This window comes from Callorhinus ursinus, unplaced genomic scaffold (genome assembly GCF_003265705.2).
Source record: "Callorhinus ursinus isolate GAN/ISIS: 27379988/994484 unplaced genomic scaffold, GSC_fseal_2.0 scaffold4, whole genome shotgun sequence".
In the NCBI taxonomy this organism is placed as follows: domain Eukaryota; kingdom Metazoa; phylum Chordata; class Mammalia; order Carnivora; family Otariidae; genus Callorhinus; species Callorhinus ursinus.
Genome location: NW_027397066.1, coordinates 30898857 through 30914901, shown reverse-complemented (window position 1 = coordinate 30914901; position 16045 = coordinate 30898857). Strand labels below are relative to the sequence as shown.

The 16045-nt window shown below is 46.7% G+C and overlaps 1 protein-coding gene across 1 annotated transcript in view; it reads left to right on the top strand.

The window, feature by feature from the left end:
- RELL1 (RELT like 1) overlaps nucleotides 1-6050 on the top strand; it is a 62817-nt gene extending 56767 nt beyond the window's left edge. The window contains exon 7 of the mRNA XM_025887418.2: nucleotides 4005-6050. The gene's annotated coding sequence lies outside the window, so the exon portion shown is untranslated. The remainder of the gene's footprint in view (nucleotides 1-4004) is intronic.
- Nucleotides 6051-16045: the final 9995 nt, after the last annotated feature.

Below are 16045 nucleotides of genomic sequence, written 5' to 3'. Positions count from 1 at the left end.
TACTGTCCTAATCTTAATTCTGTTTCTGTAAACAACTTTCCCCATCTATTTCCTTTAAATGTGTTCTAGAAAATTCTTAATCCAGCTCTGTGATTCTGTAGCCTTGTATCTATTCCGTGTCATGCCATGTCATTCAAGGTGCACTTTGGATCTTCTCAGGGCCTGAGCCCCTTGTAGGATATGGGTTTTCAGCATGTTTCTCTGCTCCTGTGTAGCCACAAGGGCCACTTCCCTAGAGAGTGGTCCTGCCGGGGTCTCTATTTCTGCATTTCTCTTCTGTTGCCCCCACACAGGTGGGGGACCAGGGGAGTGAAGGAACCAGAAGATCTCAGTGATGCTGTGGACGTCTCTGTGGTGACTGGTGCGCCAGTGCAGTTTGGGGATGAGTGGGCGGGCTTCCGGGTCAGACTGCGGGCTGTGGACTTGCTGCTTTGCCGCTACTAAGTGTGTGGCCTTGGGCAAGTGATTGAACCTGGAAGCCTCAGTTTCTTCCTACAAAAATGGGAATTGTCCTTGACTCATGGAGTCATTGGAAAGCTTGAGTTCACGAATCTGGGGTGCTAAGTGTGGCGGTGCCTGGCACATAGAAACACGCTGTAAATGTCAGCTACTGTTGTTATTAATCAGAGAGTGTTTTCCCTCCTTGATTGACACCCTGTCCTTGGGGTAGTCTTAGTGTTCAGTGTCTATTAATCTGCTCAGGCTTCTAGTTTTTGGAAACATGTTTCTACTTTTTAAAGGGACCAGATAGTTTTTCTTGAGAATCCTTTCTAACAAGGCACATTAAGTGTCCTCAGCAAAGTTACACTGAATTCTGGCTTCTGTGGAACCATAATCTAATCATGGCATTATGGTTTTATCTTTATCATTAGAATGACCTCTTCCTTCTTTCCAGATAAACCTTTTCTGAAGCTCTTAATTGCTCTGCGTCAGCCTTGTTTGAGGAGGGAAATGGTCACACTAGGGATTTCTGAATCATCTTTTTTTTTTTTTTTTAAGACTTTATTTATCTATTTGACAGAGAGACACAGTGAGAGAAGGAACACAGCAGGGGGAGTGGGAGAGGGAGAAGCAGGCTTGCCACCAAGTGGGGAGCCCGATGCGGGGCTTGATCCCAGGACCCTGGGATCATGACCTGAGCTGAAGGCAGACACTTAACTGACTGAGCCGCCCAGGCGCCCCCTGAATCATCTTTTAAATGTAAGGAAGTTTTGCTTAACTTCTTTCAGCTTGAACATTCACGTGTAAGACTGTAATCACCAAATTTCCTCAGAGAGAGTTTCGATTTGTTCGATATGGTGGATCCCATGGTGATGGGAACTGAGAACGAGGGGTGGATGGAGGATTTTCTCCCAGTCCAGCCACTGCTGCTGGCCTGCCCTGGCATTTATGCTAGCCCACACATGGTTTCTGACTGCTCTAAGGCCTTAAGAAAGGCACCTTTTAATATTAATGTGGTGTGTTAAATATCGTTTAAAAGTCTGTGTTTTGTTTATCAGTCTGGGTATGTTCACAACTGTCGGACGCAATGAGGAGAAATTTAACAATGTGGAAATGCACCTGTGAACCCAGCCCCGGCCTTAAGGTCACAGCTGGAAATTTACAAGCCACGGAGTACGTGGTGTCTTCTTTCCCCTGGATCCTCATTCTGATAAGAGAGGTATTTACCTGGAAATGGATAGCAGCTATGCTGGTAAAGTGCTGCCTTTGGATAAGCACGTGTTTTTGAAGAAGGAGAGCCCAGAACTGCACCTTGGTGCTGGGTGACTTTAATAGGGTTTTTAGAAAGGTTAACTTAATTCTGTAAATTTGTGTTTCTCGCTTCCTCTCTCAAACTGCGCACAGTGCAGTTTTAATCAGCCTCGGAAGGCAGCTGTTGGAGCCAACATGATGGTTTAGGGCAGTTGGATGAGGGGAAGGATCATAATGACTCAGCTTTGGGGGCGTATTGACTGCTAGCCCCGTGTTAACCATGGTACATAGATCATCTTTTGTAAAACCACCCTTTGAGGAAATGCTCCAGAGCGGGCCAAGGTTCAGCAGCGGGTCACGGGGTCTGGATTAGAATCCAGGCTCTTGCTCCAGCTTCTTTCCCAGCCCAGGCCTCTGTCTTGCCCGCTCTTTAAAGTCGGTTAAATCTGTGCAAAGAACTCTAAATGGGAGGTTCTCCTCCGTTGGATCAAAAACTCTGACTGTGATGGAACATTACATTCTAGGCCTGACATTCCTCGCCCTTGACCTTCCTGTTTTCCTTGATGCAAAAAAATCTAGGTCTAAGGGAGCAGATGATAAAAGGAGGAGATATAAAAATAGTTGAACACCTATTTTACAGATAATGGCCTAGTTTGAAGTTTGGCTTTGAAAATTCGCTCTTCTTTTTTTTTTTTTTTCACTGTTTTGTCTTTCAGGACCATTTTTCTATTTCTCCACCTCTGGCTTTCCTCCCTTTCCCCCCGCTAGCATCTTTCATACTCATCAACTCTCAAATGAAACTATTCCCAGACTGGCTTGTGCTCGGCTCTGAGCTTCGGCCGCGCTAGGCTGTAGCAAGGCAGGGCAGAGAATTATTGTCTCCATTCATATTAAAAACTGCATGCTCGCTCTTTTAGGGGACAGTGTTTTATTTCCTTTTTAGCGAAGGGGTTAAGGATCCTTTACCCAAACCTTCTAGTTTAGGTAATCTCTCTCTCTCTCTCACTCTTTCTCTCTCTTTCTTTCTCTTCCTCTCTGTCTCTCTCTCTCATAACTATGATCAATATTCTAAATGACAGAATGACAGAAAAGGATAATATCACACTGTAGATCCTGAGGAAGGAGCTGTAAAATAAATACAGTGTAACATGTAAATCAAGGTGTCTCTGTTGACCTTTTGCTCTTGTGTTCCTGCAAGTTGGCCTCTTGCGGGTTTGTTTCGCGTTTGTCAGCAGACGGGAAACGACTTCGTTCCTTAACTGGTGTGGGGTGGCCTGCGTGGTGTGCCCGCTTCGACACACAGAGGCAGCGCTAGAATCTCAGTCTGTCCTGAGTGATCCCCGGCTTCCAGACAGGACCGTAAACGGGCACACAGCCGTCTGTCCCTTAGATGAGACCTTTGTAGAAACAACAGCAATTGAAAACGGCTTTGGAGGGCGCCTGGGTGGCTCAGTCGGTTAAGCGGCTGCCTTCCGCCCAGGTCGTGATCCCGGGGTCCTGGGATGGAGCCCCGCATCGCGCTCCCTGCTCCGCGGGAAGCCTGCATCTCCCTCTCCTCCCCACTTGTGCTGTCTCTCACTCTCTCTATCTCTCTCTCTCAAATAAATAAAAAAATCTAAAAAAGAAAACAGCTTTGGAAAATAAACTGTTTTCCAAGTTTACCCTGGGCCTTCATTTGTAAGGAGAATATAGACAGTGACAGGGGCTGGCTGTTAGGACTGAAAACCACAACACCGGCCTCGAGTTAAACAAGGAACACCTAAGAACGGGCATCTCGTCACTGCTCCTGCTATTGGCCCCTGAGGCCCCAGCCAAGAGGCTGTAGAGACCCAGACTTAACTCCGTCTGGTGTGGCTGGGGAAAGATGCCTCATCTGACGCATAGCGCTTTCGTCATGCCTCAGCACGTTCACCCTGCTGCTCCTTACTTGGCGGAATGTGGCCGAGGAGTTAAAGAACACATTCCTGGGAAGAAGGGGATACATGCCTCAGGGCAGAGTGCTCAACTAGTCGGTCACTTTAGAAACTCCTGTTGAAACGGACTGATACCCTTAGTCCACTGTGGCTCTCGAATTCTCTTCTTTCTTGGTTTATAAAACCTTGACAATGAGGTCCTTTTGAAATTGTGGTACTTGCATTTCTTTAGACTGAATTCTAGAAGAAATGGGGGATGGGGAAGGAAAACAGTGGGGTGGGGTGAGATGCGGTGAGGAAGGACTACCATTCCCCTGTGTTTTTAAATATCCACGCAGGTGAATATGTGATATGATGTTTACCTTCTGGAAAGCTTTACCTTTGTGTTTTCTCTTGCAGGGGTGACTTGATTTGAAGAGTTCTAAGACACTGAAGACTTACAAGATAAGGAGTTGCCTGGGGGATTTTTAAAAATTTTTATACAGTTTCTATTGCAGAGTCTGCAGACATGGGGATAAAAGCGTTTATATGCTGGATACAGAATTCAGTTTGCTTGGAAACAGGTTTTGGGTTAAAAAGTCTGATGGAAAATTTATTACATTTCCAGTGAAGAAAAGAGCTCATTTTTTCAGTTTTCCCCAACCACCGTACCTCCCAATCCCCATTCCTTGGCCTTGATACACCTTGCAGTTTTTCCAGCACGATCCCTCTGTGCAATGGAACTATTCGTGTACACTCTGAGCTGATGCTCGGGGGTGTTGTTGTGCGAGTGACTGTGAGTGCGCGCGCGTGCGCACGTGCACGCATCCACATCTGTGCACACGTGCCTCTCTTCTCCCAACCCGTAGGTCTCATTTTGCAACTGGTTGCAAGAAGATCCTCTTGCAGTTTAACAGAAGATAAAGATGAAGCTTCAGTGGGGGTGAAAGGTCCTTGCAGATAGTCTGGTCTAGCCCTGAATAATTGGTCATGGAGTCAGATGGAACCAGATGCCAGACTTTTGAATCTTGGGCCAAGAAGTCAACATTAACTCGCCACCACCATGCCACTCCTCGGTCACTGATAAAAATATTGAGAGTATGTTTTTTTTTAAACTTGCGCTAAGCAGTTCTTACTTTGTCCATTGAATAAAGGGGGACAGTAGTTTAAAATGACTAAAATCAAAACAACAAAACAACAGAATGCCTGTTTTGACAGCCCAAGGCCAAAACAAAACAAATATGCCCAACTTCCGACATAAAACGGGCCTGTACCTTCCTCTGGCGTGTTTTCCGAGGGCACTTCCTATTTCATATCCTATAACCAAGGCTTGTTTTTGAAAAGATTCTGGAGGGTCGCATTTCCCCTGGAAGCCTGGAAAACCCCACTTTTATGTATTTATTTGTTTAGCTATGCAGTGTACGAAAACCCCACGAGAACCAGAGGCAGAGATAGTGGCGCATTTCTGACCGGCGGGGGCCGGGGCCTGGGAGCATCCAGTTACAGGTGCCCCCGTGTCAGTGTTGGTGTGGGCCTGGGGGCACTGATGTTATCTCAGAGAGAAAGAGCATCTTTCTCATTTCACCCCAAAGAGGATTTCCATAAAAATGTCGTTTCAAGTATTTACTGTCAATTTACTCATTCCGTTCTGTTCCTCACATCAAACTACAAATTTCCAACCTTTGAAATGAATGGTAGGTTCAATTTCACATGAATTTTTTCTGACAACTGATAAGAGCTGTACGTGTGTCCATACATCTACACAGAGGACTGGGAGAAGTCGGTATGGAGAGAAATTCCGCTAAAGTCCAGAAAGGAGCAATAGAAGAACTTTGGGGGTGTGTATTAGTGTAAATACTATATGTGCAGTCTAGACCAATAGTTTTAGTTTAAAAAAAAAAAAAGGCATCATTTTTGGCTTGAAAAGTATAATGCCCTCAAATGGTGAGGGACAAAATGTAAGATATTCCTTCAGCTTTAATTATTTTTTAATTTTATTCAGGTCAGAGCACTTTTTTATAGCAATACAACAGGCAAGAGAATACTCAAAAATATTTAAAATTGTGTTTATACCAAGAGTACGTTTTAAATATTTTCTAATACTTGAGCAGTTTTTGCCTGGCTGGCTTCCAAACATGCCAAAAGTTAAGCATTCAGTGCTTTAACACATAAGCTTTTTACTAATAAGAATTCTTAAGTGTTCCCAAAGCAGCCGATGTTTACAGGCTTGTGTTTTTCTTCCTTCTGTGGAAGGACTGGGGGTCCACAACCAACTTGCTATACAAAACACTAATGATGGCCTGTCTTCTGGTAGAATGAGTGAGTTGGCTGCCACCTTGATGTAAAAATTTGTAAAGGAAATTTTTCACCATTTTGAGTGTCAATAGTATTTTTAACTGTCTGGTTTGTACTTTTACGACTTTTGTACTACCAAAGCAGAGTTAAAAATAAAAATGTTAAACACGTTGTGCTGTTTTTTGAACAATTCACCCTGTTGGTGCCTTGTCGACTGAAAATGTGATTGTGGTGGCACGGTTCATATTGAGCCTCATGCTACCGTGCCTCATCTCGTAGGTCTGAATTGACCAGTGATGATTTGGCTGACTCTCCCCACCGGATGTCAATCCCCGCTTCCCTCCGCCCCCCACCCTCGCCAGTAACACCACTCCCCACCCCCTGATAATTATTTTTAGAATCTGGAGATCACTTTGAATGTGCAGAAGAGTTACGGAATCGGTACGAAGAGTTTTTGTGTGCCCTTCACCTCAGTTCCCTCTGTGTTAACATCTCGCATCCCTGCAGACCAACGATTGAAACTAAGAAATGAAGCCCCGGTACCATACTACCAGTTACGCTGCCTCTTTGTTCAGATCCCACCCGTTGTGCCGATCATGACCTAGGATCGCCTGTAGCAGTTAATTGTCTGGTCTCTGAGCTGTGATGGTCCCTCCTCTTTTTCTTGGGGTTCATGATCCCATGATTTACAGTGTAGCCTTGTGTAATTTTGTAGAATGCCCGTCCGCTTCAGTCTGCCGGCTATTTCTCCTGATTCGATGGGGGATTTGTGCTATGGAAAGGATCCGCGGAGGCGATGTGCCCTTCCCGTAACGGGAACGTGATGTCCATGCCTGTCACCAGCGATGTTAGCCTTGATCGTTTGGTCGAGGCCGGGGCCCGCCAGCTTTCACTTTGGTCTTTCCCTTTGCAGTGAACATTTGAGAGGAGATCCTTTGAGATTAGGCCAATATCCTGTTTCCGCTTAAGGTTTCACTTACTAATTTTACCATCTGTATTAGTTTCTTAGGGCTTATGTAACAAATCACCACCAACTGGTTGGCCCCCAACCACATAAGTGTATTCTTCCACGGTTTAGGAGGCCAGAAGGCTGCGATTGAGGTGTCTTCAGGGTTGATTCCTTCTGAAGCCCCTGAGGGAGAATGTGTTCCATGCCTCTCTCTGAGCTCCTGGCCGCTGCTGGCCGTCCTTGGCGTCCCTGGCTTCGTGGCCGCTTCACTCCCATCTCTGCCTGTCTTTCCATGGCTGTCTTTCCTGTGTGTGCCTTTGTCTGCTCTTCCCCTGAGGCTGCTTTATTTTAACTTCATTACATTTGCACAGAGCCCAATTTTAAATAAGATTCCATTCACAGGAACCAGGAGTCGGGACTTCAATACCTCTTTTTAGGGGACACAGTTGAACCCACGACATCATCCACTGGTGGATCTTGCCTGCAACAGTTATGACTGTGGTGGTGGTGGTGGGGCCTCTTTCAGGTTAGTGTCTGTGTCCTTTTGATAGGGCTCCATGCTCTTTATTCTCCCTTCCTTCCTTCCTTCCTCCCTCCCTCCCTCCCTTCCTCTCTTCATCGCTTCCTTTTTCTTTTACCCTTTGGCTCATTCTCACTTCGTGGAACTCAAGATGCTCCAGGCTCATCTTGTCATCTTGCATTTTTCTTGCCTCAGCCCTAGAACTGGCCACTAACCAAGGAGTCTTAGTTCCTTTTTACTGTAGAATTGGGTTTAGAAACCAAGTTCAGGATAGTAGGTGTGCTCATGGAAGCAGGGAAGTCACTGCTTCTAGGCTTCTATGCATACACACACACACACACACACACACACACACACCCACTTAGCCCGTGTGTACACACACTTTGGTTCCTTTCTCTGTCTTTAGAACAAACCTGAGCTGGGACTGGTACTCTGACTGGAGTCTAGCTCCACAGAGCTCATTCCAAACTTCCTGCGTTCCTTGTTTATAACTTTGGTCTCCTACAGGGAGAAAACCTGGTTCTTACCGTCTAAAATATTTTTATGTAGTTCAATCCTAGCATACATATAAAGTCGTTTGAATACAGAGCCCTGGGAGAAACAAATGTATCAGCTAGAGCATGGTGTGGGCGCGTACAGTTCATCTACGGTGTGTGCGGGTACAGTTCATCTAGTTTCACCTTACAGTAGCCAGCAAAAACCCTGGGTGCCTGGGGCTTAGGTCAGCTCCTTTGTTCCTCACCCCTCAGCGTGGTGATGTGATTTCAGTTTTAACGCGGCGTCATTTGTCATTGTCTGCATGCCATCTTTCCCTTATGTTCCGGTTAGAATTTTCAAAATTTATACACAGCAAAGTTAACTCTGGTGCCTCCTTGGATTTGGGTTTTAAATTTTCCTGGGATTTTGTTGTTGCCTTGAAAATAAGATGATCAATGAGGGCTTATGTTAAGGAAGTGGAAAAGCTGATTTTATCATTTCAGTTCGTGAAAACCAGGAAATCCGGAATGTATGCACCGGGGAGAATGTTCGAAATTCCCCCCCAAATTCCTCATTTTATAGTCAGAAGGGGTCACTTGGTGTGATGGGGTTTATTCTTAATTGGTCAGTCTTTTTTTTTTTTTAATTTATTTGAGAGAGAGAGAGAGCGTGGTGAGGGGAGAGGCAGAAGGAGAGAGAGAGAAACTGAAGCAGATTCTGTGCCGAGCACGGAGCCTGACGGAGGACTCAAATCCACAAGCCTGAGACCATGACCCAAGTGGAAATCGAGTCACAGCCTTAACTGATTGAGCCACCCACGCACCCCTAATTGAGCAGGCTTTTGATCCTCTAGCACAAGTGCCCTGCAGAGTGGGTGGGGCCGAGTCACTTGGCTTTCATGTCTCTCTCAGCTTTTAGGGGAGCAGTGAGCAGTGGACGAGTTGTGCCCACAGCCATTCTGTTGTACGGGGAGGCAGAGCACCACCCTTGCAATGTCAGCCTGAATAATTAGCTCAGCACTCTCCCGGTCCCGACAGGTCCCGAGTGAATTTGCCAACTGTCCATGGCCTTGTATGCTCCTGCACTTCCTTCTCAACTCACTCTTGGTATCTTAGGCATCTTCCACCCTAACGTGGTATAACAAAAAGATGAAGAACGCTTCCTTCTCCCCCACTGAGCAGAGCAGAATGTTAGAGGCTAGGACGTGGGGTCCCACGATTCAGTCCTGGTCAGCAAGGGCTTGGCTGTGGTCAAAGGGGACTGTTTTGCACCTGAGGTCCTTGCCAGTTTCCGGATCCTCTGACCCTTTTTTTTTGTCGGTGGAATAGGTTGTTTCTACCCAGGGCTTCCTTTGCACATTCCTCATCTTCCCAGACCCGTTTTTCAGGACTGGTCTTAGATCTTCCCGGGGTCCCCTAACTGTCACTCCAAAGACCTGAAAGGACGCCTGGGATTGCTCTGTCGCCGGCATTCTGGGCCAGCCCAGCTGGGCCACCCAGATCAGCAGGTGTCCGGACCTGCTGGGTTTTCTGCCTTGCACAGAGCTGGCACTCGCCCCCTCTGCTGGCCGAATGGGAGAACTGCAGGGAGCGTGGCTTCTAGGGTCGTTTGTCGGTCTTTTTTCAGGACCTGGCGGGCAGAAGGCATTCATGATTACCTGCTGAACGAATGAATAAACAAAAGTCTACCTTTAAAAGCGAAAGACTATCATTAGCTCTTTCACGGGCATAAAAATGCAAGTTTGCGTTTTTCCTCCCCCATTTCCTGGCTCTGCCAATTTTTTATTTTCTTTCTCATCAGAAACCAGTGTCGTACCCGGGAGCTCGTGTCCCCGCACGTGTTAGCTTGCGTGCTGGTGGGAGTGACTGAGTTCCATGCCCCGAGTGCTGTCACGGAAGTGGTGTGACTTTGCTCTTGAGTTTGAATCCCGGCTCCGCCACTCGGAAAATGACCTAACCTTTCTGAGCCGCAAGGTCCTCATCTATAAAAGGACCTCTCACAGGGCTATTCAAGGGGTAAAAAAGCACGCAGGGTCGCGGTGCCTGCCGCCGTCTGCACGTCCGGCCCCGACCGAGGGCGCCGCCATCCTAAGCGCCACGCGCCGTGGCTTGGCCAAGGGTCCGCGTGCCTCTGTCCCACCACAGCTGACCAGCGTGGCCTGGGGAGTGGCCCGGCACACAGCTTTGTCCAAGAGTGGGGCTGAGCCAGGGAGTGCGTTCGGAAGGTGAGCCACAGTTAGAGCCCAACGCCTCCTGGAAGAGCCACAGGCTAAGGGCAGGGTCCAGGTTTGGAGGAGGCGGAAGCGCAGGGGGAGGAAAAAGATCCGCGGGGCAGGAGGCGGCGTGTGCAGGCGCGGGGCAGGCTCCCTTCTGGGAAGGGGGCCTCCTCCTTTGGAGAACCCTTCGCCTCCCTCTGAGAGCCGAGCCGTGGGCCTGGCTCCCCTGGCTGCCGCCGGGCGGGACCGAAGCGGGCACGGGACACCTCCACCCGTGACCTGGCCAAATGCAGCCCCTTTGCGATGTGCGCCCTCGGGCGCTGGAGGAAGTGGCCGAAGCTGTGGGCTGAGGGGCCGGGGGCGGCCATGTTCCCCGCCGTGTGGAAACCGGTGTGAGGAAAGGAAGAGGCTTCCCAGCCGTGCCACGTTCACCTCCGCCGGGGGGAGGGGGGAGAGGCAGGCCTCGTGGCTTTGAGGCCCCGGGCTCCGCGGGCCCTGAGGACCGGCTGCCCTTCGGAGTTTTAGGAACATGCCAGGGCCGTTCCTCGTTTGTCTTCCCTCGTTTGCGTTGAGTTTCTGTGTCAACAACGACGGCAACAAAACCCCGAGACTAACGCACTGATGCACAGGAAAAGAGATGGAAGGGGAGTTACAGAGCCACGTGGGCAGGGAGGCCCTGGCGTCCGGCCCCAGAGGCCCCTGGGAGCCGGCGGCCCGGCAGCACGTCGCGGCGTCTCCTTTGAAGGGCCCTTGCACGCCCGCCCCCCTTTCATGCTTTGGGATAACCTGCCGGAAGAGGACAGATGTGGCCTTTGGGCGCCTGCGGCCATCTGTGACCTTACATTCTTGGGACCGCAGTCTTCCCAGTCTGGGGTGAAGACGGCGTGCCTTTTAGGGTGCCTGCGAGGGTTACGTGCGCGTGCGCGGGTCAGGCGCTTAGCCCCGGGCCGGGTACCGGCAGCGCCCGCTCGGCGAGCCGCCCCAGGCCTGCCGGGTTCAGGTCCTTCCCAGGGAAATAAGCGATAGAATGAGGCAAGTGGCCGTTTGAGAGTCGGTTCTTGATGTTTCTGTCATGTTCACTTTGCTTAACGTTTGAAGATGAACTCGGGGTGGGGGTGGGGGGCAGGGATGGGGGGGTAGGAGGGCCCGGTGTCATTTAATCTTATCACCCACGATAAGACATGAATGTCGGGGCGCCTGGGTGGCTCAGTCGTTAAGCGTCTGCCTTCGGCTCAGGTCATGATCCCAGGGTCTTGGGATGGAGCCCCACATCGGGCTCCCTGCTCTATGGGAAGCCTGCTTCTCCCTCTCCCACTCCTCCTGCTTGTGTTCCCTCTCTCACTGTGTCTCTCTCTGTCAAATAAATAAATAAAATCTTAAAAAAAAAAAAAAAGACATGAATGTCGTAGAGTCATCTCAGTGAGTTTAAAAAAGAACTTGATTTCGGGGCACCTGGGTGACTCGGTTAAGCATCCAGCTCTTGGTTTGGGCTCGGGTCATGATCTCAGGGGGGCGGGATCAGCCCTGCATGGGGCTCCGCCCTCAGTGGGGAGTCTTGTTTCTCGCCCTCCCTCGCCGTCTGCCCCTCCTCCCGCTTGCGTGTGTGCGTGCGCAAGCCGTCCCTCTCTTGAAAAAATAACTAACTAAAAAAATGTTAAAAAAAAAAAAGAACTTGATGTCTTCTTATTTGCAAGTGAATCTAGCTGAGAAATTACAGGTTAAATGTTCTTAGAATTGGGATGCCTGGTGGCGCAGTTGGTTAAGGGTCTGGCTCTTGATTTTGGCCCAGGTCACCATCTCATGGGTCATGGGATTGCGCTCCCAGTGGGGCTCCGGGCTCAGTGTGGAGTCTGCTCGGGTTTCTGTCTCTCACTCTCCCTCTGCTCCTCCCGCTGTGTGCTCTCTCACTCTCAAATCAATCAATCAATCTTTAAAAAAAGTTCTTGGAGTCATAACACTATACCCAAATCACAAAACTTATGGGTTTGCTTATTACGAATGAGTATGTTAATGGTGACCAAATCAAACAAAAACCAAACCAAACCAATCCTCTGTTGAAATAACAAACCGAACCTCCCAAACCTCCCAAGGTTTCTGTCTTGCCTTAAATGCATTTTGTTTTATAAAAACTTACTTGGGGCAATGAAAGATAAAAGAAAATAGGTCAGTTTTAATGCTATAACTACTCACCTCAAACACAGTATGACTTAAATTTGTAATGAAGCATAAATTACTGTGACCTAATGCGGAAAATAATGAAAATAAAGACTAATCATAAGAGTAAGGAATACACTAAATTTGAAGTGCCTCCCCACTGCATTTTTGAGATGATTGTTAATGATGTAGGTACAAAAGGATTTACTCAGTTTGGAAATGACTTAAAATTATTAGAAGCGGTTGGGGCAGCTGCCTGGCTCAGGCAGTAGAGCATGCAACTCTTGATGTTGGGGCTGTAAGTTCAAGCGCCACGTTGGGTGTAAAGATGACTTAAAAAAATAAAATCTTAAAAAAAAAAAAAAACGTGGTTCGGGACCCTTAGTGGTAATAGCAGTCAAAGTGTTGAGTGTTACTCATAAAGAAAAGGTGGTCCGGTGGGAGATGACATTCACTGGGTAGTAAAATCCCATTTAGTATTCATCTAGTGCTGGGTATGTGCAAAGCACTTTTTCTCACGTAGGTCTCATCACGGCCCAGAGGGAGGTATAGCCTTCACTTCCACTGTCCTGAAGCCAAACTGAGGAAAGGGACCTCCACATACATTGTACTGGCTGTTCCTGTGACATGTATGCCCGTGGGTCCACCTCACACTTTGTAGGATAAGAAATTTATGGCCCTATGATCATTTAAAAACACAAGTATCATTGATAAGAGACAGTCTTAGAGACTTTATAGATAAAGGCCTTGACTAATTTTTCAATGCTTTGCTAAAATCTTCCTCAGAACCAGAAAATAACCTGTCTTTTGCAATTGACAATACATATAATTTTACTTTTCTGAAATTGCATTGTATTTCTCTCCACCATTTTAAAGTTCCGTCACGTTTCAGGTCTCAGATTCACTTGATTGCTGTGATTGATGTGTTCCTTAAAATAATGGAGACCAAAGGCTTTCTTTTCTTAGAAATTTCACGTTTTGATTCGGCCATTTTTTCGTTTGATGGCAAAATGCCTGCCTCCACGGGGGGGGGGGGGGTGCGGCTGTATTATGTAGTCCTTAACAAGGACCAGTTTGTTGTTCAATCTGTGTAACGATGGGTGAATTATATAGCTTTTTGAGCCTCCATTTCCCCATCTGTGAAATGGGGATAATCATACCTCCAACTCATGGGGTCATGGTGGGACTTAAATGATGCATACGCACAACTTAGGCTGTATGAAATGCCTAACAAATGGTGGTCTTGAAAAAAGTTAAGCTATATTTGCACCTTTAAGAAACCCAAACCCATAACTTGATGGCTCCCGTAAATTATCACTGAGTAAGGTTTCTATATCAATAATTGTATTGTTTGGCAAATTATTATGAAATGGTTTCTTTGCTGATACATTTTTCTGGTTAGGAATTTTTTTCCTCTATAAAGTTTTAAATACCGTAACAGTCCTTGGCTTGTCTCCTGGCTAATGGCTGATGTCATGAAAATCTGAGAGCATATGATCTTATGGCTTCGTAAATGGGTAATTTAAAACTTTTGATTCCTTTCTAAGCGTCGATATTTAAGATCAGGAAAGCACGTTCATTAATGGGGAGAGACCATTAACCCTCTTTGACCTGTGAAATTGTCCTTTTTTATATGAGTACCAAGGTTTATATGCGCCATTGTCTGTAGCTTTGACTATTCTGGCAAGGGTGAGTAGGATCTGGAAATGAAATTATTTTTGTGATTTTTTTTTTTTTAAAGTTGGTGACTGATATCAAGAGAAAATGTTATGGTTTTGCTTTCAAAATAGCGAGATCCCGACTAAACAAATATGCCCATCGGCCTATCTCCCAACTGTCTTGTTCAGATTGGTTGGGAACATGTAGTTTTGATAAGGGAGATGAGTAAAATTCTTTACCTTCTGGTCTCTAGGTCATATTTTACTCCAGTTTTATATTAACTACTCCAAAATGCTTAAAGGCAGAAAATACAGAAGTTTCCTAAAAATCAGGCTCAAAGGATGAGAATGAGTGGTATTGGAGTGTACGTTTTCACATTTGCTTGTGTACGGCTGAGTGTGCATTCTAAGTGTATATGGCTCACATATATGTTGTCAAAAATATTACTTCGGTTTTGTCTATTTACAAAGTGCTTTTATAGATAGTTCATTTGAGCTTCTAAGTCAGTGGTTTTCAAAGTAGGTTTCACAGAACCAAGGGGTATGGGAAGAAAGTATTAAAACTTTGATATTTAATTGTTAATCCATCTTAATATTGCTTTGTTAGGTATATGACATAGTTCAAGAGGTATGTGTAATTGTAAGTGTTCTTCTATTAGGGGTAAGAGCACACACTTTTTTTATTGGTAACTGCTGCAAGATCAGGAAGATATGGCAATTCCTAGTCTATAATCTTGGTGTTTCTCCATGTGTGGCTGGAGAATTACCCACATCAACCATGCAGATGCCAGGTCTCCGCCCAAGACCTATGGAACCCGAATCTCTGGGAGGTGAGGCCCAGAAATCTGCTGTTTGGAAACAAGCACCCTGAAATTTGAGAATATCTGCTTTCAGCTTGGGGGGTAGGAAGGATCCCCGTTTTACAGGTGGGGAAAATGGGGGTCAGTAAAGTTAAGAAATGTAAACTCAAGGTCACACAGTGAGCAAGAAGCACAGACTGATTCCACCCCTATTTCTTCGGATTACAGAGGTGTGTGTGTGTGAGTGCTTGGCACGTGCCATGTGCTCATAACCCCTGAGACCTGGAGCTCGGGATGCATGGCTACAGAGCCAACCTCCGGGGGACATCTGAGTCTTGTTACACAAACACACATCCTTCCTTTCTTACTCCCTCAGGATTTTAAAGATTGAGTTCAAAATGAGTGAAAAATGTGGTCGGCCAAGTTTCCCATTGCTTGGTCCCAAACTTTGGTTTTCTTGAGGGTTTGGTCTTATTTGGGGATTAAGCTCCTCAGAGTCCCGTGGTCTCAGTCTAGAGACCAAACCTTCACCGAGTCCTCGAATTCTACTCTCTGACCCCTTTCCGTGGACCACTCTAAAGCACCATTGCTCAAACAGAGCAGGGCAGTCTGGGAGTGCAAAGCATGAATAATAGATGCAATTTCTTTTCTCTTGGATTCACATAGACTTGTGCTTCCATGGCCCTGCATTTATACCTTGATGGCTACATACCACAATCTCCCAATTAGCCTCCAGAATCTCTGCTGCAGGGGGTGTCCTAACTATACTGTGGGGAGCTGTTCCTCATTCCCTCAACAAATGATGGATTGAGTTCCCGCCTTGTGCCCTACGCTATCCTAGATGGAGGCACAAGGCACTGGTCTGTTACAGTTGCTTTAACTGAAAACCATTGCTAGTAGTCAACTGCAGCCGACTGATTTAATGTGGCAGGTAAGAATCATCCATAATCAGCATATTTGATAGGGGTGTCTGCAGTGTTGTTTCTTCAAGTGGCCGAGGGTGCTTTGAAGGTCAGTTTATAGCCGTCTACTATAACTTCCTGCATCGGAGGAACTTACCAATTTAGTAAATCAACGTGCAACTTATTTTTCCCACACATTAACAGGGAAAGCGTTTACCAGGAGAAACAAATGTTAGCTTGTCTCTGTTTAATTATCATCAGTTCCAAAACAGAGGGTTTGAAAATAACTGAGTTATTTAAACTCTGGAGTTTAAAAACAAAACAAAACAAAACAAAAAACCCCAGAAAGCAAGGATTTCCACATTTTCATCATAAAGTTCACGTCCAAGACTGGAGGCCTCACTCCTGTGACCTCACAGAGACAAAACGAAGGAAATCAGATCTTTGCTCACATGCTTGATTCTGTGCCCCCTTCATTCTTCCGAGGGCCT